The 21,271-nt window shown below is 39.1% G+C and overlaps 1 protein-coding gene across 5 annotated transcripts in view; it reads right to left on the bottom strand.

Moving 5' to 3' along the window:
- The window catches only part of JAKMIP2 (janus kinase and microtubule interacting protein 2), a 203,721-nt gene that overhangs the window by 97,544 nt on the left and 84,906 nt on the right, over positions 1 to 21,271 (bottom strand). The window contains exon 2 of one of the 5 annotated variants that reach the window (XM_033180738.1): positions 16,067 to 16,200. The exons of 3 other annotated variants lie outside the window; for them this stretch is intronic. The gene's annotated coding sequence lies outside the window, so the exon portion shown is untranslated. The remainder of the gene's footprint in view (positions 1 to 16,066; positions 16,201 to 21,271) is intronic. One more of the 5 variants, XM_033180739.1, reaches the window with a different exon arrangement.

Here is a 21,271-nt window from a genome sequence, read left to right as displayed (position 1 = left end):
TTAGATATAACATTTTCCTAAAGAGAGGGCAGGATTTAGCTCTGGTTGCCGGTAGGCTACAGAGGTGGCAAAGGTGTCAGCTGGGGTTACAAAATAGAATGGTGATTAGTAACAGTTAAGAGTTTGGAATCTGAAATCAAAAACCGGCTTTGAATAAAATTTCCTAGCTGTATATTCTTGAGAAGTTGCTTAAACTCTCTAAGCTTCTGTTTCCTCACTGTAAAATAGGAAAAGTGCTGTATTTACCTCATTGAGCTGTTTCAAGGAATAAATGAGTTAAAGTATGTAAAATAACTAGCAAGTTATTATTATCATTGTTATATTTTCTTTTTTATGACCTAATTATCCACTAAACATCATCTTAAATGGAGAGGGAATAGGAAACTGATTTATCACCTCTTTGTGTTAAAAGGACAGGGCAGAGAAAGCAGAGATCCCTGAAGAGACTAAAGAAATCATGCTTCTGCTTCTGCGGAAATGGGACCTACATTGACAGGGTCAGTATTCCCAGGGGTCTTGGCTTTGTAGCTGGTTCTGCCCCAAGCTATAAGCTGAATAAAGTAATTATTAATCTCAAGGTTTCCAATATGGCTGTTGCCACTGCATTTGATGTGAAAGCAACTGTTATATAAAATAGCTAACATTCATATGTATGAAGCTAAATGCTTCAACCCTTTTCTATAATTAATATTTGGATATATCAATTCTAACAAAGCCTTCTTAGTTGCTTTAAGCCTCCCTTCTTTTCCAAAGATGATGTTTTTCAATGAGATGCTATTAGTGCTTAAAATGAATGAAGTAAACTTGCATACTTTATTCCTGGTCACCTGCAGTGACATCCTGTTACTTTCTAAACCCTTCTCCATGCAGGAAAAATGTCACACTGTGTATTCATAAATTTGACACAAAAATTTAATATAAAGGAGAGAGGGCTGCTGTTTAAGCCAGTCCAACCTTGAAGTTCTACCTTCTCTTAATAAAGGGAATGTGGTGGCATGGCTATAGGGTCAAAAAGTTTCAATCCATTACATGTCAGTTAGAGAAAAATGAATGTGAAATATCCACATTCAGCACAGTAGCAATTTTGCATCTTTTGGATTGTAAATTTCCAGATTTGTATGTCTTTTTGTTTGTCTTCTCTCTCGTAGTGTATGCAGTCGCTCTCTTTCTCACATCATCATAATAGTTGTTGTTGTTACAAATTATTTAAAGTCAATACACTTTTTCACATGAAAAGAATGCTATATAAATATAACCAAAAAGTTATTACTCATGATAAATAATTTGGATCTCAGGTTTAAAATTTCACATTTGGAATATGTTTCATAAAGTACAGAGAGAAAGCACTCAGCACACATACAAGAGACATCCAACCTCTTTAAGGGGAACTGTCAGGAAGGCTTGGTAGAAGTAATGTCTAAGTTGAGATCCAAAGCAAGTAGTATTCATCCAGAACTGATCTACTAAGCAAACCCTTGACTTTGCTCATGGAATTCTTTGTTTGATTTCCCTTTTCCTCCCTCAACTCCCTGGTGAACTCCATCCTACTCATCTTTTAAGGGCCAGATCATATGTCATGTCATATCACTTTTCTTCATACCTCTTCACCATACCCTGGGAGGAATAAATTATTCCTTCATCTGGGTTTTCATTTACACTTTGAAGATATTTCTTACAGCATTCATCACTGATTCTTCAATTTATTAACTCACTAAAATACAGATATTCATGAAGTGCCTGGTGGAGGACATGTGAGTGCTAAGCAAGAGAGACAGCGTATTTGCCCACCCTAGAGGAGGAATCAGCAATTTAATACAGTGTGATAATCACCCAGAGGACAAGAGATGGGCATCACAGGAATCTCGGTGAGTCAGGAAAGATTCCTTAGGAAAAGTGACATACTGGCCAGGTGTCGTGGCTCACACTGGTAATCCCAGCACTTTGGGAGGCCGAGGCAGGTGGATCACTTGAGTCCAGGAGTTCCAGACCAGCCTGGGCAACATGGAGAAATCTCATCTCTACAAAAAATACAAAACATTAGCCGGGCACGGTGGCAAATGCCTGTAGTCCCAGCTATTTGGGAGGCTGAGATGAGAAGATCACTTGAACCTGGGAGGTCAAGGTTGCAGTGAGCTGACATCATGCCACTGCACTCCAGCCTGGGTGACAGAATGAACCTCTGTCTAAAGAAAAAAAGAAAGAAAGAAAGAAAAAGAAAAAGTGACATATATAAGTGAGATCTGTAAAATAAGAAGGAAAGAACCAGCAAGCAGAGGGTTAGGGTGGGAAAGAATACTCTAGGCAGAAGGAATGTTGAGCATGAAGGTCTAGAGGTAAAAGAGAGTAAGAATGATGCTCTGGAGAGAAATACTGGCAAGAGTTTTGCGAGTGAACAGAAAAATGGCAAGACGTGAGCTTGGAGAGGTAAGCAGTGGCAGATGGTACAGGGTAGTCTAAACTATGTCAAAGATATGGACTTCATCCACAAATCAATGTGTAGTCACTGAAGGATTTCACATAGGGGAGTGACTTGATGAAATGTTGGTTTTAATAATAGTCCTGTGGCAGTAGAAGGTAGAGCGAACTAAGAAAGTGAACACAGGTATACAAAGAACAGTTAGGAGAATGTGGCCATAATCCAGTATATATACAGAATGATAACTATTCAATAGTTATTATTTAGGTGACTAAGTCCCAGTTAAGAGTAAAACTGTGTGTTATTCATCTTTGTGCTCATGTACCTGTCAACAATGACTACCATGAAGTTCAGTCTAATTAACTGATCCATATCCAAGGAAAACACGAGATTGAATGATATGTTTTGTAATTTCTACAGAGACCATTTATAATAAGTTTTATTATGGGAAATTTCTTTTATTTTGCAGGAGCCCTTGAACGGCTATTTCAGGCAAAAGTTAAAGCTTGATGTAACACTGGAACAAACAATAAAATTAAATGTATTATTCTTTAAGCCATGTGCTGACATTTCTTAATCCTTGCCCCCATCCATCATAGTCTCAAGCTTAATTTCACTCCTCAGCACTGAGTAAGTCATCTTGTATTGGTACTCTTTTTTTTTTTTTTTTTTTTTTTTTGAGACGGAGTCTTGCTCTGCCACCCAGGCTGGAGTGCAGTGGCGGATCTCAGCTCACTGCAAGCTCCGCCTCCTGGGTTTACGCCATTCTCCTGCCTCAGCCTCCCGAGTAGCTGGGACTACAGGCGCCCGCCTCGTCGCCCGGCTAGTTTTTTGTATTTTTAAGTAGAGACAGGGTTTCACCGTATTAGCCAGGATGGTCTCGATCTCCTGACCTCGTGATCCGCCCGTCTCGGCCTCCCAAAGTGCTGGGATTACAGGCTTGAGCCACCGCGCCCGGCCTATTGGTACTCTTTTGTCTGGATTTAGAAGGCTTTTGCTAGGATGAATTTAACAAAGTAAGTCTTTAAGTGTCATATAGTCTTATTTTATTGTCCTTTTTCTCTGAATTCAAAGTATTTTACAGCTGTTGCAGAGTAAGAAGTGTCAACTTCATTGGACACGAGGGAGAAATCTCAAACAGAGCGGGAAGCAATTATGTATTCAAGGTCAGGCAGAGCAAGAAGCACGCATCAGAGCTCCCACCTAAAGCAGGCAATTGCTGTATATGTGCACAGTTACTAAAAACAATCTGGCGACCAGGTGTGATGGCTTATGCTTGTAATCCCAGCACTTTGGGAGACCAAGGCAGGCAGATCACTTGAGGTCAGATCACTTTGAGACCAACCTGGCCAACATGATGAAACCCCATCTCTACTAAAAATACAAAAATTTGTTGGGCGTGGTGGCACATGCCTGTAATCTCAGCTACTCGGAAGGTTGAGGCACGAGAATCACTTGAACCCGGGACGCGGAGGCTGCAGTGAGCCCAGATCATACCACTGCACCCTAGCCTGGGAAACAGAGCAAGACTCTGTCTTAAAAACAAAACCAAACCAAAATAACAACAACAACAAACCTTAGCATGTAAAGTTAAAGAAAATGCCCAAATTATTGGAGGGAGTGGCTTTCATAGAACATATTTATAACTGACAGCAAGATTTTCTATTTTAGGCATAAGTGAAGCATATATAACCTATTCTGTTGTTTCCTTGGTGACTGTTTTTAAGGGCCTTGAATTTTTAAAAAAAGCTATCATAAAGCCACCTTTTCAAGGTGTCAGACATGAGCAGAAATGTCTATATATAGGTGAATAATGTGTGCCTGCTACTTAAAACAGGCAGAACAATTTCAATATAAAGATGTATACTGATTAATATTACTTAAGTAAAAGTAAGGTTGGATAAAATAGCTTTTGGATATATTACATAGTTCTATTATAAAGAATTGCATTTAATTTTCCATACTTTACATAACAGAAAGTGGCTATTAGTATTTTCCCTATATTGTGCTATGGTATATGTAATATAGCAATACATTAAAGAGCAATACAGATCTGTTTTTAACATTGAAGATTCTTTTTTGAGTTTTGTCCCAGGGGTCAGTGCTCACCTACATTTTCTGTACAGTTGATGGGATCTTCAAAGCAAGACTGTTAGGCTGACGAATGGAAGGTAATCAACCTATCCACATAGGCCAAATTCCATAGGAAAATCACTTCAGGAATCAGACCACCAACTATCTTTTAGACCACAATTATATGCAAGGCATTGTGGTACAGTTGAAGATAATATGATACGTATCTACCAAAAAAGCCTGCATATTCTAAGTGCCAAAGAACACACACACAAACACACACACACACACACACACACACACTGAGAACAAGAGGAATTGTATCATGAGGCCAAGACTATATCTGGCTCCCTGTTAAATCTCAGTGTCTAATATAGTATTGGACACAGCTAAATTCTGAAAAAATACTTCTGAATAAATAGATGACTTCACCAAAACAGAAGATTTTATGGTTAAGGCTGGGAAATGAAGGGTGAGTAGGAGGGATTGAGGAAAGTTAAAATGGTAGGACAAGTGGAGATAAATATGAGGAATAAATTGTAGATCACTATGTTTGGTATGGAAAGTTTAATGTGAGAAACCAATAGATGTGCAGTTAGAAAAATAAACTGAAGGCAAACTATGTATGTCTTGCCTGCCTAGGTAGTGAATTTGCATTTGGTTTAATAATTACTGGGAATGTGATAAATATTTTTAAGAGAGGAAGCATGCTCTATTTTTTTTTCTAAGAAGGACTAATCTTGAAGTTATATGCAGAGCAGAATGGAAGAGAAAGAAATTAAAGGCGTAGGTCCTGATAGAAATCTATTGCAAATGTTCAGAGATAAAAAGTGAAGCTTGGATTACGATGGAGGAGTAGAAGAGCTTTTCTCTTTCCTAAGCTAAAGGAACTTATTCATCTCACCATTATCATTTTCTTCATCATTCAATATTTTCTCTTTAGAGAGCACTTGGTGTGTGCTGACCATTGTACAGTGCAGCAATTTATGTGCATCCTGCCATTTCATACTTAAAACAAGATTATGAGATACATGGAGTTATTACTTCCCATTTATAGATGGGATACTTGAGGTAATAGGAGGTCAATCCCTTACGCAAAGTCACAGTGCTAGCAAAATGACATAATTAGGATGCGTTTGAGCCTGAAGCTTCTTAGTGCTTCTCTCAAGCTAGTATGTAAGGTAGAAAACGTCTATATAGTGTGCTCATTACTGGGCAATAGTCAAAGAGAGAAGGAAAGGTTGAAGATGATACACAACTCTTGGTAAGGGACATTGGAAGAATGTAGGGTAACATCAATGAACTCAGTAAGATCAATGGAGTCATCCATGTGCTTCAAAATAACAAAGGCAATATTTTCAGGGGGCTTATTATAAGCTAGGCACTATAGTAAATGATCTATATTAACTATTATATTAAGGAAAAAGAAGAAATACAGATTATGCAAAACTGTAGGTGGTAAATAGCAAAGGCAGTACATAATAACATGGCTAGCCTTACTCCGGAGCCTGTAAGCCCAACTGTACCAGAAACACTGTACTAGAAATACTTCAGTTTGCTTTTAGAGAAATCACATTTGAGGGAAAGCAGTACCATCTTCTTACTATTTATTGATTTACTTACTTTAAAAAGTTTATTCCACACCGTATTTGAAAGCAATTTCTAAGCACTTTATAGAAATAAACTTCAACATAATGTGATGTAAGGCATTTAAAGTAGATAGCATATATGTTTATATATATAAAGATACGTGTTCAAATAGCAGTAGTTTTTTTTTTGAATGGCAGATGATCAGAGATCTTAATTTAAAATAATTGAGGCTTTTCTTTTCCTTAGGATTTCTATAATTGTTGTATAGCTTCTGTAATCAGAATAAAATAATGTTTCTGGCAATGGCGCAGGGTGGCGGGTATGGTGGGAAGCAACACAGAAGAATTCAGTGAGGAAAGTGGAGCAAAGGGAAAATAAGGGTAGACAAGCAGCCGAAACTAGGAGTGAGGCTGGAACACAATGGCCTTGCTTTCGACATAACATCATGAAAAGCTGGAATTAATGCAAACATAGGGACTTCGTTCCTAATCTGAAATGCTTTAGGCTTTCAAGTGCCTCTCCTCTTCATTGAACAGAGAACCAGCCATTAGTCACAGCGAGTCACAGCACATTTGTCCACTCTGCAAAACCTGACTTAATTGGAATCAACAAGGCCAGAACAAACTTCTGAATGTACGCCAGCCTCTTTTCATGAAGGGACTGTGCAGTCAATTAGATTGGAGCTTGAATAAATCATTTTTTTTGGAAATCAGTTGGGGGGCACCGTTTTCCATCAAATCTACCTTTCTCAGGGAAGCCAGCCTCTCTCACGCGTATCTTACCCAACTCAAGGGTACAAACCACTCAAGGAAATAAATTGGATACCCTGTAATATTCACTTTTTCCCCTTCAATGTCTCTATCACATATTTGTTCTGTAGAAGCAGGGATTTCCCTGGTCCTGCTCACCACTGTATCCGCAGGACTTAGCACAGTGCCTCATATTAGGAACTCTAAAATGTTTGCTGTAGGGGTACCTGAATGGAACCAAAATGAAATTATCATTGGCAAGTGTAAAGAACTCTTTAAAACCACAAAATTTTAATATTGTTCTTCCAAAGCATAGACCACTACAGCATGACATGTCACTTATCATTGAGTTAACCAAATGTTGTTCTATCCATGTTATACTCTGTAGTATATTAATTGTATTTATATACTTAAAAATTGAGCAATATATTTCCAAATGTAAGAAATTTATATTTGAGAAACACATTTTCCTCCCAGTATTTTCTTTATTACCTGGCACAGAAAATTAGGAATTATAATTTCTCATTTTAAGTTTTAAGTTATTTCTATAGACACCTTGTTAGGAAAAACAAATCTCTCCAGGGCTTATAATTTTTTCTTACATATCTTAAAATCTCAGAAGATTCTGGGGCCATTGTTTTCTTTTTGTATAGTAAGCAATCTCTGATACTCCAAAGCCCTGGAGTCCCGGCCTATAATATTCTAGATCATCATAGCATTTGTAAAGATAATTGCTATTCTTCATCCACTTACTCACCTCCTACTGTGACAGATGAATACTGCCACTACTGCTAATCATCATCATAATTATCATTATTGACCATTTACTACTGCTGGTCACTGTGCAAATCTATTTACATGTATTATCTTTTTAATGCTCTGAGGTGAGTGTTAAAAATCATCTTCCAGCCCTGAATATATGATTTATGAATCCTCTCTACAACTCTTCCCCACTGGGAGAGACCAACATGTAAATAATGAACTGCAGGCCTGAAGCTGTAATGAGTGCTGCAACAGAGAAGCAAACCAGGCACTACTGGTGCTTAGAGGAGGAGCTCCAACTCCCTGGGAAGGACAGAGAGTATGTCTAACAGAAGGGATGGCTAAGCTGAGTCTTGAAAGATGAGAGAGGATTTGCTCTGTGGTCCTGGCAATAAAGAAGAATTGAGTAAATATTATGTAAGAAAATTTAGTAAGAATTATGGATGTATCAAGACTATTGATTAGCTTGGAGTTAGAGGTAAGATGCAGAAAGAGGAGAGAATTTAGAAAGTGCTCATTTTTCTATCTGATGTAAAACTGGTATTAAATTGGTCTATTCTTATATCTCACATGACAGGTAAAACATTTAATTTGGGAGAAGTCTGTTCTATTTTCTGAACTGTAGAATGGAAAGAAGCTATTTAATAATAACTCTATTGCCATCTTTCTACATGCCAAGCACAGTATTTACCACTGTACATGTATTAACTGATTAAAACAAATTCATGAGGTAGATATCATTTTTCAGTTACGCAAAAGAGAAAATTAAAACTTTTAAATTTGCCCAATGTCATGCAACTTGTATGCCTAGGAGACATTAATTGACGCAATTAATGTTTTTTGAGAGCCTGTGATGTGTCTGACAAAATTTAAAATCAGTTCAGCCTGATTCCAAAACATTTGTTTTAACCGCTGCATGGTCCTTGCCTTTCCCTTAGGACCAGAAACACAACACTCTTTTTCATACCTATTATTGCCTTTAGAACTCTCAGATGGCTTACAAACAAGACATGTTCTCTAGAAGACAAGTGTAAGGCTATTAAACACATTTGCTGTCCAGAGCATTATTAAGATTTAACACAAGGCTATGTATCGTTCATCATTATAATGTTCTGAGCACTGATTGAATTAATCGCTTAGGGCTTTTCACTTAGAAATCCCATTTCTTAGGGTGGTTATAAACTAGCAGTTAATATTTTTCCTATGTGAAATAGGGTTCAGACAAGGGAGTGCTTTAATCCTGCAAAACCGTATGCACAACATAACTATTACATCGTAAAATGATCACATGAGATAGATAATTAAATAAGAGGGGATTTCGTGCCTAAATCTAGTGTTGTGGTTGAAAACTTTCTTATGATGTTGCACTGGTTGCTTCATAGAGTCTGATTAAATGCAACTAATAATAAATAATAATCATTAATATTTCCCTTTTAATCATTCACATAACAAAGACTTAGTGAAGACAAATGATTGACCTTCTGCTCAGTGTTGGTAAGCAATGGGGACAGGATTTAATCTAAGCTGTTAGACTCTAGGACCCATTTTCTTAACCATATCACTATAGTCCTACCCTTAAAGGATGGTGGCGATAGATACATGGAATAAGGCGGGTAAAGCGTTTAGCATGATATGTGTCAAATAAGTGCTCTGTTCTAAAATCAGCTTCTTCAACAAATATGTATTGAACACTGCATAGCTGCCAAGCACTGTACTTGGTATGGAAGATACAGCGGTGAATAAATAAAACAGACATACATTGTTGGCTCAGGGAGCTACTATGTTAGTTGGAGACTCACACAATAAGCATGCTAAGTAAATATACTGTGCTAGATTATGATAATGTGCTATGGGAAATAATAATACCAAACAGAGGTCGACAGGAAGGATCCAGGTGGGGTTGTGATTTTAGATCCGAGAAAGCCTAAGTAGCTGCTATTTGATTAAAGGCTGATGCCTGGGGGGAAAGCGTGCCAGGGTAGTGAGGAAGTAGTACAAGAGCTCCACAGTGAGCAGAGACGTCCAAGTTCCAGGAACTTCAGGGAGCCAGGGAGGCTGGAGGAATGAGTGAGCTAGGACAGCAGCCAACTAGAGGGCAGACATTAATGGGAGGACGTTGTGTGCAGACCATGCTGCGCTTTTTAGGCCATTTTGCATTGATTTAAGCTTTTACTCAGAGTGGGTAGGAAGCCACAGGAGGAGTTGAGAGGGGCAGTGCCCTGATCTGACTTAGCTTTTAACATTTTGCTCTGACTGCTCTAGTAAAAGGAGAAGACTGAGCATAAGGGTGGAATTAAGTGAACTTAATGGTTCAGCTTAAGAATGGTAGCAGCTTAGACCAGAGTGGAAGCAAGGGAGGTGGTGATAGGACTAGACACAAGCTGATGGTAATCCTTTTTAGGTGGATGTTTCATCAGAACAATGGGATCAGTAAGTTGAGCTGAGATGCAGAGCCACATTGATCTGATGACGTATTAAACAGTACCTGTTACTGTTTGTTCCTAAAATGTATAAAGCTCCCACTCTAAGCAGGGCATTGTGCCAGGCACTGCAGCTAAAATACTCTGAGGGTGTCCATGCCCTCAGAGAGTTGTCCTCCTATTAAGAGGATAATAGTTACACCATAACTGTATGTGGCTGCAGAATATGGCTATAGCACATTTGTTCAATGAATATTCACTGCATACACAGCTTTAGGGGCTGGAGATAGAGCTGAGGATAGAATAAACAAACATCCTTGCTTTCCTGGAGTATATACTCTAGCAGAGTGAAAATAAAAAATCAGCAAGATAACTATGTAAGTTATATATTATGTTAAAAGATAATAATGAGAGACTTCATGACGATATTGACCACACCTGTGCAACACTGTCATAGTGAAAAATTAGAAACAATGCACTGTCCATGTAAAGGGGAACACCTTGGGCTAGACACAGTGGCTCACATCTGTAATCCCAGCACTTTTGGAGATTGAGGCGAGGGGATCACTTGAGACCAGAAGTTTGAGACCAGCCTAGGCAACATTATGAAACCCTGTTTGCACAAATATTGTTAGGCATGGTATTTCTGAGGCTGAGGTGGGAGGATCATTGGAGCCCAGAAGGTTGAGGGTGCAATGAGTTATTATGGCACCACTGCACTCCAGCCTGGGTGACAGAATGAAACCTTGTCCCTACAAAAAACTTAAAAAACTAAAATAAAAAAGGGACCAGCATAATAAAATGGTATGTCCAGTCTTTAAATTACTATGCAAGAGTTTAAAAACACATAGGAAGATGTAGATGAACCAACGAGGCTAGTTGCACCTCAAAACATTTCAAGAGCAAGATGATGAATGAAGTCCAAAGTATAATGTCATTCATGTAAAAAACTAAAGAGATTATATATATATATATATATGCACATGTGCACGAATATCTATGTGGACCTATATTTACATACGTGCATAAAAACATTTTGAAAAGATATATGAGGTAACAAGGTCCATCTCATTGAGGGATCAAAAAGTCCTCCTGGATGCCTCACATGGTTCATTGCAAACCCTCTGGGGAATGTGTCTCAGGTGAGTGTGCAGCTCATTCTCCAGCGCTTTGTGGCCATTGCATGATGCACACTGTGTGGCCCTCAGCAGGATAAACCTAACCTTGATCATAACTCTGACAAATTATGTACCTGAATCTGTTTCTGGAAATGCTGAGACCCTTTGGGTACATAGGATGGGTCCTGGGTGAAAATGGGATTTCTCCTCTCTCCCCTGTCTCCACCACCTTCCTGGAGGTAGATGCCTGAAGCTCTATTCTGGTTTCCTTCTCCTCATGGGTTATCATCTTACCCACTCATTCAGCCTTCTCCAGATTGGTTAATGTGATGAACTACTCCAGTCAAAGCGCTAGCTGATAGGGAGATTGGTATTTTAAAACTCTCTCATCCCCTAAATACATGAGTTTTATTTTAAAAGTGGGATAGGAGATACAAGCATTGCATAAGATTGTATATGAGAAAACAGTTACCCATAAACCACTGTAAACATATTCCATTATTAAAATGATTAATATTTGCTCTCCCACCCTCTCCATTGTGCACAGATGAAATGTTATTGTTACTATTAACCTTCTCACCTCCTCCACGGTACACAGACTGGGGAATGCTATTAATAGTTTCCCCGCATACCCCACCCAGCTCCTTCTGTTACTGTGAAGTAATTCGGATGAACTATGCTAGGCGTAAAAGGCCAAGGATTTTTCATCTTCCCTATTCCAATAGCATTCTTTCTCCTTATTGTTGAAATTTACAAAATACTTGAATACTATGCAGACGCTATAATCACCTCACCTTTTATATGAAAAAATTGGGGCTCAGAATCGTGCACTTACCCAAGGCTGCACAAAGCTATGATTTAACACAAGCCTTCTCCCAAACCTTATGTTCATGTAGCACAACCCAAGCTTTGGCCCTGAAGGATTCTTTATCACATAGACTTTTTCTCCGAAAGTCTAGCCCAGAAGAGAGGAGTGTTTGCTTCTCTTTTGGCTCAAGGGCACATGAGGGTGCTGGCTGGTCAGTGGAGGTAGACCTGGAGCAAAGGTGATTAGGTTTGTGATGTCCATGCCTCATGGAGGGGAGTCTGCGTGGGAGCAGATAAGCAGCACCATGGGTGACTCCTTGAGACTTTTTGCTCCTGTGTTTCCCTGTGCGTGTGTTTGTCTCTGTGACCTTCTCTCCAGTCTTTAAACAGGATGCTCCTTCCTGTTTTGGGGCCTTTACATGTCCCATTCTCTTTGCAAAGTCCTGTCTTCCTTCGATTCTAATCATCTCAGCTCCAGTGTCATTGACTCAAGGAAGCTGTTGTTGGTTGAGTTGCATCCCTCAAAAGATATGCTTAAGTCCTAACTCCCAGTACCAAGGAATGTTACCTTACTTGGAAATAGAGTCTCTGCATATGTAATCAAGATGACTGATGTCCTTTTAAAAAGGAACACTTAGACACAAACATACAGATATATCCAGGGGAGAATGTCATGTAAAAATGAAGGCAGAGATTGGGGCATTGTGTCTACAAATCAAAAAACAACGAAGAATGCCAGTGACCACCAGAAGCTAGAAGAGGGGATGGAATAGTCTTCTCAGAGCTCCGGAAAGAACCAAGCTTGCTGACACCCCGTTTCGGACTTCTGGCCTCCAGAACTGTGAGAGGATACATTTCTGTTGTTTTAAGTCACCAGTTTGTAGTAATTTGTTACAGCAGCTCTAGAAAATGAATACAGATCTTCTTGAGATTTTCAGATCAGGCCAGGTTCTTCGAGTGCATGTTTTCACAATATCAGCTATTTTTCTAAATAACATGTATCACAGCTTGTGGTTATATAGTAGATTTTTTAAATCAACATTTATCTCTCCCACTTTAGAGAGACTTGTGAAAGTAGGGAGAACGTTTGCTCATACGACTAATATAAAAACAGTATGATACACATTTTTTAAATGAAAGAAAGAGTAAATGAATGAATGGATTGATGAATGACAAGAAGAGAGTGCAGTACTTGTAATTTTGGCCTGGGGATATGTGGAAACGGTCCATTTGAAAGCATAATAAAGCTCACTCTCTCTTTCTCCATTTAGATTTGAACAATGGTCTTTTTAAAAGTCTATGGGTAATGATAAGATTGACAAAACAGTTCATAATATCAGGGAAAACTGTCAACACTAACACTGATGATAATTACTGTAAAACTGTGAAAAATGAAAACAAATCATTTCTGTTAGAGAAAATGAATGCTTTTTATCTTATACCTTATTATCAAACAGCACAATCATAATTATGTGTGCCACCAATTCTGTATATGATCTAAAATTGCAAACAATTTTTATTTGAGAGAAACAGTAAAATCATACCTTTTTCCCCTATCTTTAAAGTTAGCTATTTATAAATATAATATGATATTCACACATCACAAAAATTGCTGGAAGAATGATGTTGCTTTATGCTTAAGGACAAGAACTCTAGAGTCAGACCCTAGGCTTAAAGGCCAGCTCTTATCTCTTTTTTTTTTTTTTTTTTTTTGAGACGGAGTCTTGCTCTGTTGCCCGGGCTGGAGTGCAGTGGCCAGATCTCAGCTCACTGCAAGCTCCGCTTCCCGGGTTTACGCCATTCTCCTGCCTCAGCCTCCTGAGTAGCTGGGACTACAGGCGCCCACCACCTCGCCCGGCTAGTTTTTTGTATTTTTTTTTTTTAGTAGAGACGGGGTTTCACCGGGTTAGCCAGGATGGTCTCGATCTCCTGACCTCATGATCCGCCCGCCTCGGCCTCCCAAAGTGCTGGGATTACAGGCTTGAGCCACCGCGCCCGGCCTTGCTCTTATCTCTTACTAACTGTGTGACCTTGGGCGTGTTACTTAACGTCTCTCTGTCCAGCTTTTAATTTCTGCCTCATAGAGTAGTTGTTTGGATGCATCTAATAAACTAATATTGTTCATGTAAATACATACAAAAGTAATTGGCACATTGTAAACCTCCATACATTCTCACCATTAATATTATCAGACATGTGACATTTGATGAGATCATGGTGAGTAGTTATTCAGCTCTTCTCACCTACTTACATCAGAACTACACACTACACATCATTTTCCCTTTTCATCTTTAAGAATTAGAAAGCAACGAACAAAATAGGTGAGTGATGTGTGGGATTAAGGGTGGCAACGAGATATCACAAACACATTTTTTAATAAAAAAAGAGGCTGAAAACAAAATGTTTTAATTTGTGGCAAGGGAGTAAGAGGCACAAAATAAAACGTTAAAATTAAAAAAAAAATTGGAATTTAAACCCCCTGCTTTCCTTCTTTTGAAAGCATTAATTTATTTTATGGTAGATTTTCAAGTTCAAGTTTTTGCACTTCCGTTTCAGTCCTGTCAAGTCAAAATTTCAAACGACTGTTAAAATCTTAGGTTAACTGAATGGTTTAAATCCTTAGAATTACAATCAATTTGGGGGTTAAACTTTTTATCAGATAAATAGAATTTCATGAAATCAAAGTAATTAAGCATATCTGCTATGGTCGCCCCTTCTCAAATAAATCCTTTCTACTAACAACATTTTTAAGAACTTCGTTTTTGAAGTTCCAGATAGGTGAAATTTATGATCGACACTGGATTAATAGCTTCTCTTCATCTGCAGCTCGGCTACAGCAATTCCCACATCTCCTCTCCCAAGAAAACCAATTAATATTTTTAAATTGGTATAAGAATAGCCAGGCTGGAACCTAACTCTTCTTCTGGTGTCAAACGTGATCACTCTCATTCAACCTCAGATTTAATGTTGACTGGTCTGCTGGAAATCACTACTGCCTACACTGGGAAAATACCAAGTTAAAAAAAAAAAAAAAAACTCCTTTAATAATCCATTTTGGCTAGAGAGGATAAAGTTGATTTTCCAGGGAGATGCCAGAAGCTTGTGCTCTTCTTGGGTGTCTCTCATCTTGTCTTTGTGGTTAATTGTGGAGTCACAGTCACACCATGGGCAACTAAAACAGGAACAGGACTCCTTGATGGGCTGTTTACACTACAAGCAGTCATTACCCCAGGTCAGGACTTCCTGAGAAATAAAGAGGGTGTACCGGAAAATGAACAAGCCAACAAGATTCCTACAGATCCTATAATTGTCTGGTGAAATTGATAGGCTACGCTTGTCAAAGCTGCTGTTGGGCATTCTCCCTTCCTGTCTCTCCCTCCCTCCTGGTGACTGGCAATTTCCATCTGCAGCTTTTACAATTTGATGTGTAATTTGGCCTCTCACGTCTCCCTGAATGTGCCTTTGTGTCACTTCTACTTTTGAGGCTGCATCTTTCTCAAACTTATCTGTTGGTATTGTTCAGATTCACTCTTCTTTGCTGTTGAACAGCCAGAATTCATCTTTGAAAAATTGACTGTGAAAATAAAAACAACTGTCACATGAAGAAAATAAAACACAGAGAACTAAACTGTTTTGTCAGGCATATAAATTAAATTTTAAGTCTGTTGTACTTTTGATGGAAGTATGAACATATGGGCTCAGAGCTTATCAAATTGTGACAAATTTTGTGTTTGTTTAAGGTTTTACACTGGAGGCTGAGTAACTTGGAGGCACAGGATAATAAAAGCACATGCAAGCAAGCCAATTTGTTTTATATGTAACCATTTAAGATGCAGGATCAGAAGGATTTTCTCCCTTCATTCTCAAATTTCTGCTAGGCATGAGTATTCATGATCAAGCTAGACTCAAAACAAACTAACGATGCGTTAAGTATTAACACCCAGGATTCTTATGGAATGATTTTTTTTTTGTACTAAGTTTGGCAGTTTATAGACAGTTGCCAATGATCCAACTAAATTAAGTGCTCTTGAATACAAGCTTAAATAAAGAAAAACCTATTTAGTAGTGAGAGGCTAAAAAAGAAAAGAAAAGCAAAATGGCACCAATTGCCCAGCTTCCTTCCACACCTACCTCTGAGGTAGAAGACTCTCAAGGATCCAGACTTCCCTTTCATAGACTCCAGATAGATGAGGTTTATGACAGGCACTGGATTAATGGCTTCTGTTAGTCTGCAGCTTGGCTATATCAGTTCCCACATTTCCTGTCTCGAGAGAGCCAGATGAATAGGATTCCTCCTTAGGGCATTATTGAATGGCAATGGCACTTCTCCAATAGCAGCATCCCTAGCATGGGCATCAGGCCCAGATATTTATTATATGTTCTTCCATAGCTTCTGACAAGCAAGCAAGTAAGGTTTGCTTTTCTCATTTCTTCCTCTATTGTTATGCAAGTGAAAGGTGGGGTGTGTGTGTGTGGTGTGTGTGTGTGTGTGTGTGTGTGTGAGAGAGAGAGAGAGAAAGAGAACAAGTGATCAAATTCAGAAACGTTTCCCCCTCATACTAATTTTTATATACTGATTTATAGAAATTGAGATTTGACTCGATGTAACTACTTGACTTAGACTGAGAACTAAGTTATATATAATAGAAACTTTTTTTTTCTGGCAAAATTATATAGAATAACACATAGTTCTATTATATTATACATTTTAAAGCCCAAAATGATCAAGTGGTTAAAATCTGCTGAACATAATATTTACAATATTTGCTTTCATTTTAAAGGAGAGACAAAAATACAACAATATTTTATAGAGATCTTCCCAATTACAGGCTTCTACCAGCCTTAATTTTCCTTATCTCAATAAAAGTTAGGAAGACATATCCCTTATGGAGGTTGGACAAAATTTAGTAAACATATACTGAGTGCCAACCATATTTAAGTTTATTGCTCTATGTAAGGTTTACTGAGACTGACATATTGCAGAACTTCAGGAGATACCATTCATGTATGCTTCTGATATGGTTTGGCTGTATCTCCACCCAAAACTCATCTTGAATTGTAGTTCCCATAATCCCTGTATGTCATGGGAGGGACCCAATGGGAAGTGATTGGATCATGGGGCAGTTTCCCTCATGCTGTTCTCATGATAGTGAGTGAATTCTCATAAGATCTGATGGTTTTATAAGGGGCTTCCCCATTTGCTCAGCATTTCTCTCTGTGCTGCCATGCAAAGAAGGATGTGTTTGCTTCTCCTTCTGCCATAATTGTAAGATTTCTGAGGCCTCCTCAGCCATGCAGAACTGTGAATCAACTAAATCTCTTTCCTTTATAAATTACCCAGTCTTGGGTATTTCTATATAGCAGTGTGAGAACAGACTAATACAGCAAATTGGTACTGCAGAGAGTGCCGTGCTGGTATAAGGATACTTGAAAATGTGGAAACAACTTTGGAACTGAGTAACAGATAGAGGATGGAACAGTTTGGAGGGCTCAGACAAGACAGGAAAATATGGAAAAGTTTGGACTTTCCTAGAGACTTGCTGAATGGCTTTGATCAAAATGCTGATAGTGACATGGACAATGAAGTCCAGGTTGAAGTGGTCTCAGATGGAGATGAGGAACTTGTAGGGAACTGGAATAAAGGTGATTCTTGCTATGCTTTAGCAAAGAGCCTGGCAACATTTTGCCCCTGCCCAAGAGATCTGAGGAACTTTGAACTTGAGAGAGATGATTTAGGGTATCTGGCAGAAGAAATTTCTAAGCAGCAAAGTGTTCAAGAGGAAGCAGAGCATAAAAGTTTGGAAAATTTGCAGGCGGAAGATGCAATAGGAAAGAAAAACTCATTTTCTGGAGGAGAAATCCAAGCCTGCTGTAGAAATTTGTGTAAGTAACAAGGAGCCTGTATTAGTTCGTTTTCATACGGCTAATAAAAACATACCTGAGACTGAGAAGAAAAAGAGGCTTAATTGGACTTACAGTTTCACATGACTGAGGAGGCCTCAGAATCGTGGCAGGAGGTGAAAGACACTTCTTACATGGTGGCAGCAAGAGAAAAATGAGGAAGAAGCAAAAGTGGAAACCCCTGATAAAGTCAGCAGATCTCATGAGACTTATTCACTATCATGAGAACAGTACAGGAAAGACTGGCTCCCGTGATTCAATTACCTTCCCCTGGGTCCCTCCCACAACATGTAGGAATTCTGTGAGATACAATTGAAGTTGAGATTTGAATGGGGACACAGCCAAATCATATCAGAGCCAAATGTTAATCAGCAAGACAATGGAGAATATGTCTCCAGGGCATGACAGAGACCTTCACAGCAGCCTCTTCCATTACAGGCCTGGAGGCCTAGGAGGAAAGAATGGTTAGTTACATTGGTCGGGTCTAGGGCCACCCTGCTGTGTGCAGCCTGGGGACTTGGTGCCCTGCATCCAAGCTGCTCCAGCTGTGGCTAAAAGAGGCCAAGGTACAGCTCGGGCCATGGCTTCCGAGGATACAAGTCCTAAGTCTTGGCCACTTTCACATAGGGTTGAGCCTGCTGGTGCATAAAAGCCAAGAACTGAGGTTTGGGAACCTCTGCCTAGATCTCAGAGGATGAATGAAACTGCCTGAATGTCCAGGCAGAAATTTGCTCCAGGGGTGGAGTCCTCATGGAGAACCTTTGGTAGGGCAGTGTAGAAGGGAAATGTGGGGTTGGAGACCCGACACAGAGTCACCACTGGGGCACTGCCTAGTGGAGCTGTGAGAAGAGGATCACTGTCCTCCAGACCCCAGAATGGTAGAGTCACCAACAGTTTGCACTGTGCACTTGGAAAAGCCACAGACACTTAACGGCAGCCGTGAAAGCAGCTGGGAGGGGGGCTGTATCCTGCAATGTCACAGGAGCGGAGCTTCCCAGGGCCATGAGCCCACCTCTTGCATTAGTGAGACCTGGATGTGAGATGTGGAGTCCAAAGAGATCATTTGGAAACTTTAGGGTTTAATGACTGCTCTACTGGATTTTGGACTTGCATGAGCCCATAGCCTCTTTGATCTGGCCAATTTGTCCCATTTGGAACATGTGTATTTACCCAATGCCTGTACCCCCATTCTATCTAGGAGCTAACTTACTTTTGATTTTATAGGCTCATAGGCAGAAGAGACTTGCCTTGTCTCAGGTGAGACTTTGGACTTGGACTTTTGGGTTAACCCTGAAATGAGTTAAGACTTTGGGGTACTGTTGGAAAGGAATGATTGTGTTTTGAAATGTGAGGACACAAGATTTGGAGGGATGGGGGTAGAATGATATGATTTGGCTGTGTCCCCACCCAAATCGTATCTTGAATTTTGTTCCCACAATCCCCATCCTACTGGATGGACCCAGTAGGAAGTCATTGGATGATGAAGGTAGTTTTCCTCATGCTGTTCTCATGAGAGTGAGTGAGTTCTCACAAGATCTGATGGTCTTATTAGGGCTTCCCCCTTCACTCAACACTTCTCTCTCCTGCTGCCTTGTGAGGAAGAATGTGTTGGCTTCCCCTTCTGCCATGATTGTACATTTCCTGAGGCCTCCCCAGCCATGTGGAACCATGAGTCAACTAAACCTCTTTCCTTCATAAATTGCCCAGTCTCAGGTATTTCTTCACAGCAGCGTGAGAATGAACTAATATAGCTTCTTAGAGTTGCTCAAAGTGGAAAGTGGTTGTACAAAAATAATCTGGATTTTCACTGGTACTCTGTGGGCCATAGAATAATGCCACCTCCTCAGCTCTGAAAGTTCTTCACAGTCTGGTGTGAACCTCATTTATCACAATCTATGTTACCTAAGATTTGGCTATATAAGATCTATTCACTTCCTACCTTTTCCTGTAATTGGTCTATGCTCTTCTATCCTTTGCTCATGCTATGAATCTAATCAATAAAAGAGAAAATACACACCCATCTGTTATACAAACGGTAGGAAAAACACTAAAGCATATCACATTTGAACTGTAGGGTAAAGACAATTTAAAGAAAATAATGGCAGTTAAAGTTCTGATTTGGTAGGTTGAAAGAACTGCTGCTGGCTTGAGTAGGTGTTGACGTGAGCAGAGTTGTGTTCAAGTAAGTTAAGATGGGTTACAGTAAGAAAACTTGTCCAATCATTAAATAAGACAGAATCAGGCTCTAGCCTGGGTGGAAATGGTGAAGAACAGATGTAGAGAGAATTCCAGGGTAAGAGAAGGTAATTGAAAGATCTTGGGAAGTTGTTTACATTGGTGAAAAAAACAATTAGAGAGGGACCCTTTAAATAACAGCAAGACCACAAGAAAAGAGGGTAGGAGACAGGCAAGTGAGGTGGGATGAGGGCTGAGTGGCTTGGGGAATAGAGAGGAACTAAGAAACATTTTTTACCCCAGCCATAAATGAACTAGTTTTCTTGAACATCTTACTCGTAAAAAAAACCCTAAAATTTCTGGATTAACAACAATAGCAAAAGCCAATCACAGAGCAAAAATAGAATTCCAGAAATACAAACAGCACAGATGGCTCTATCCTTACAGCATCAGCTAAAATGTGATGCCTATTGTACACTGGGGATAGGCAACAAACGCTAGTGTTTCAAGAGTAGGATTTTCTTTGTATGAAGGAGCTTGCATAAAATTGGGTTTCCAAAGAAAACTAAAATCAGCCTGCCCTTCCTGAAGAACACCAAGGAAAACTGTCTATTCGAACTTGGTGCTGTGTGAAGCGAAAATTATTCTCTGGCATGGAGTCACAGGTTATCCTTCACGGTCGTATGTGACCTAAATGTACGTTATCCATGTTAGTTGAAAACATATTGGCTGAAAGGCCAGTGCCCCCAATGATCAAAGAGAAGCAAATTCAAAACCTCTTTGGAGAAACACCCTTTTAATACAGACCTCAAAACATTTCCCCAGATAAAGTTCTCAAGTGGAAAAGTTCATGGAGTGGGGGGAAACAGAAATAAAATCAGACCATTAGAGATTCAAATATTGAAATTATTTGTCATAAAGTACAAAGTATACTAAAAATAGTTAAAAATATGAAAAATATTAAAAATGAAGTGACATAAACAAAGAACTAGTGGCTATAAAAATAAATCAAACCTTTAGGAAGGAGAAAAAATAATTATAATTGAAAATTAAACGGATAGTAAACATTAGCTTAGATACAGACAAAGAGACATTTAGTGAACTAGAAAGTAGACCTAAAGAAATTATTCAATAGTAGGAACAAAATCACAGATATTTAAAATATATATGCAGGGTTAAGACAAATGGAAATCAGAGTAAGAAAGGCTAATATATATCTCATGCAGTTTCTAGGAGGAGAAAATAGGCAAGCCTGAGACA

The sequence above is a fragment of the Trachypithecus francoisi genome, unplaced genomic scaffold (assembly GCF_009764315.1).
Source record: "Trachypithecus francoisi isolate TF-2019V2 unplaced genomic scaffold, Tfra_2.0 Lachesis_group2, whole genome shotgun sequence".
In the NCBI taxonomy this organism is placed as follows: domain Eukaryota; kingdom Metazoa; phylum Chordata; class Mammalia; order Primates; family Cercopithecidae; genus Trachypithecus; species Trachypithecus francoisi.
Note: the sequence above shows the minus strand (reverse complement) of the source record. Positions and strands in the feature narration are given on the sequence as shown.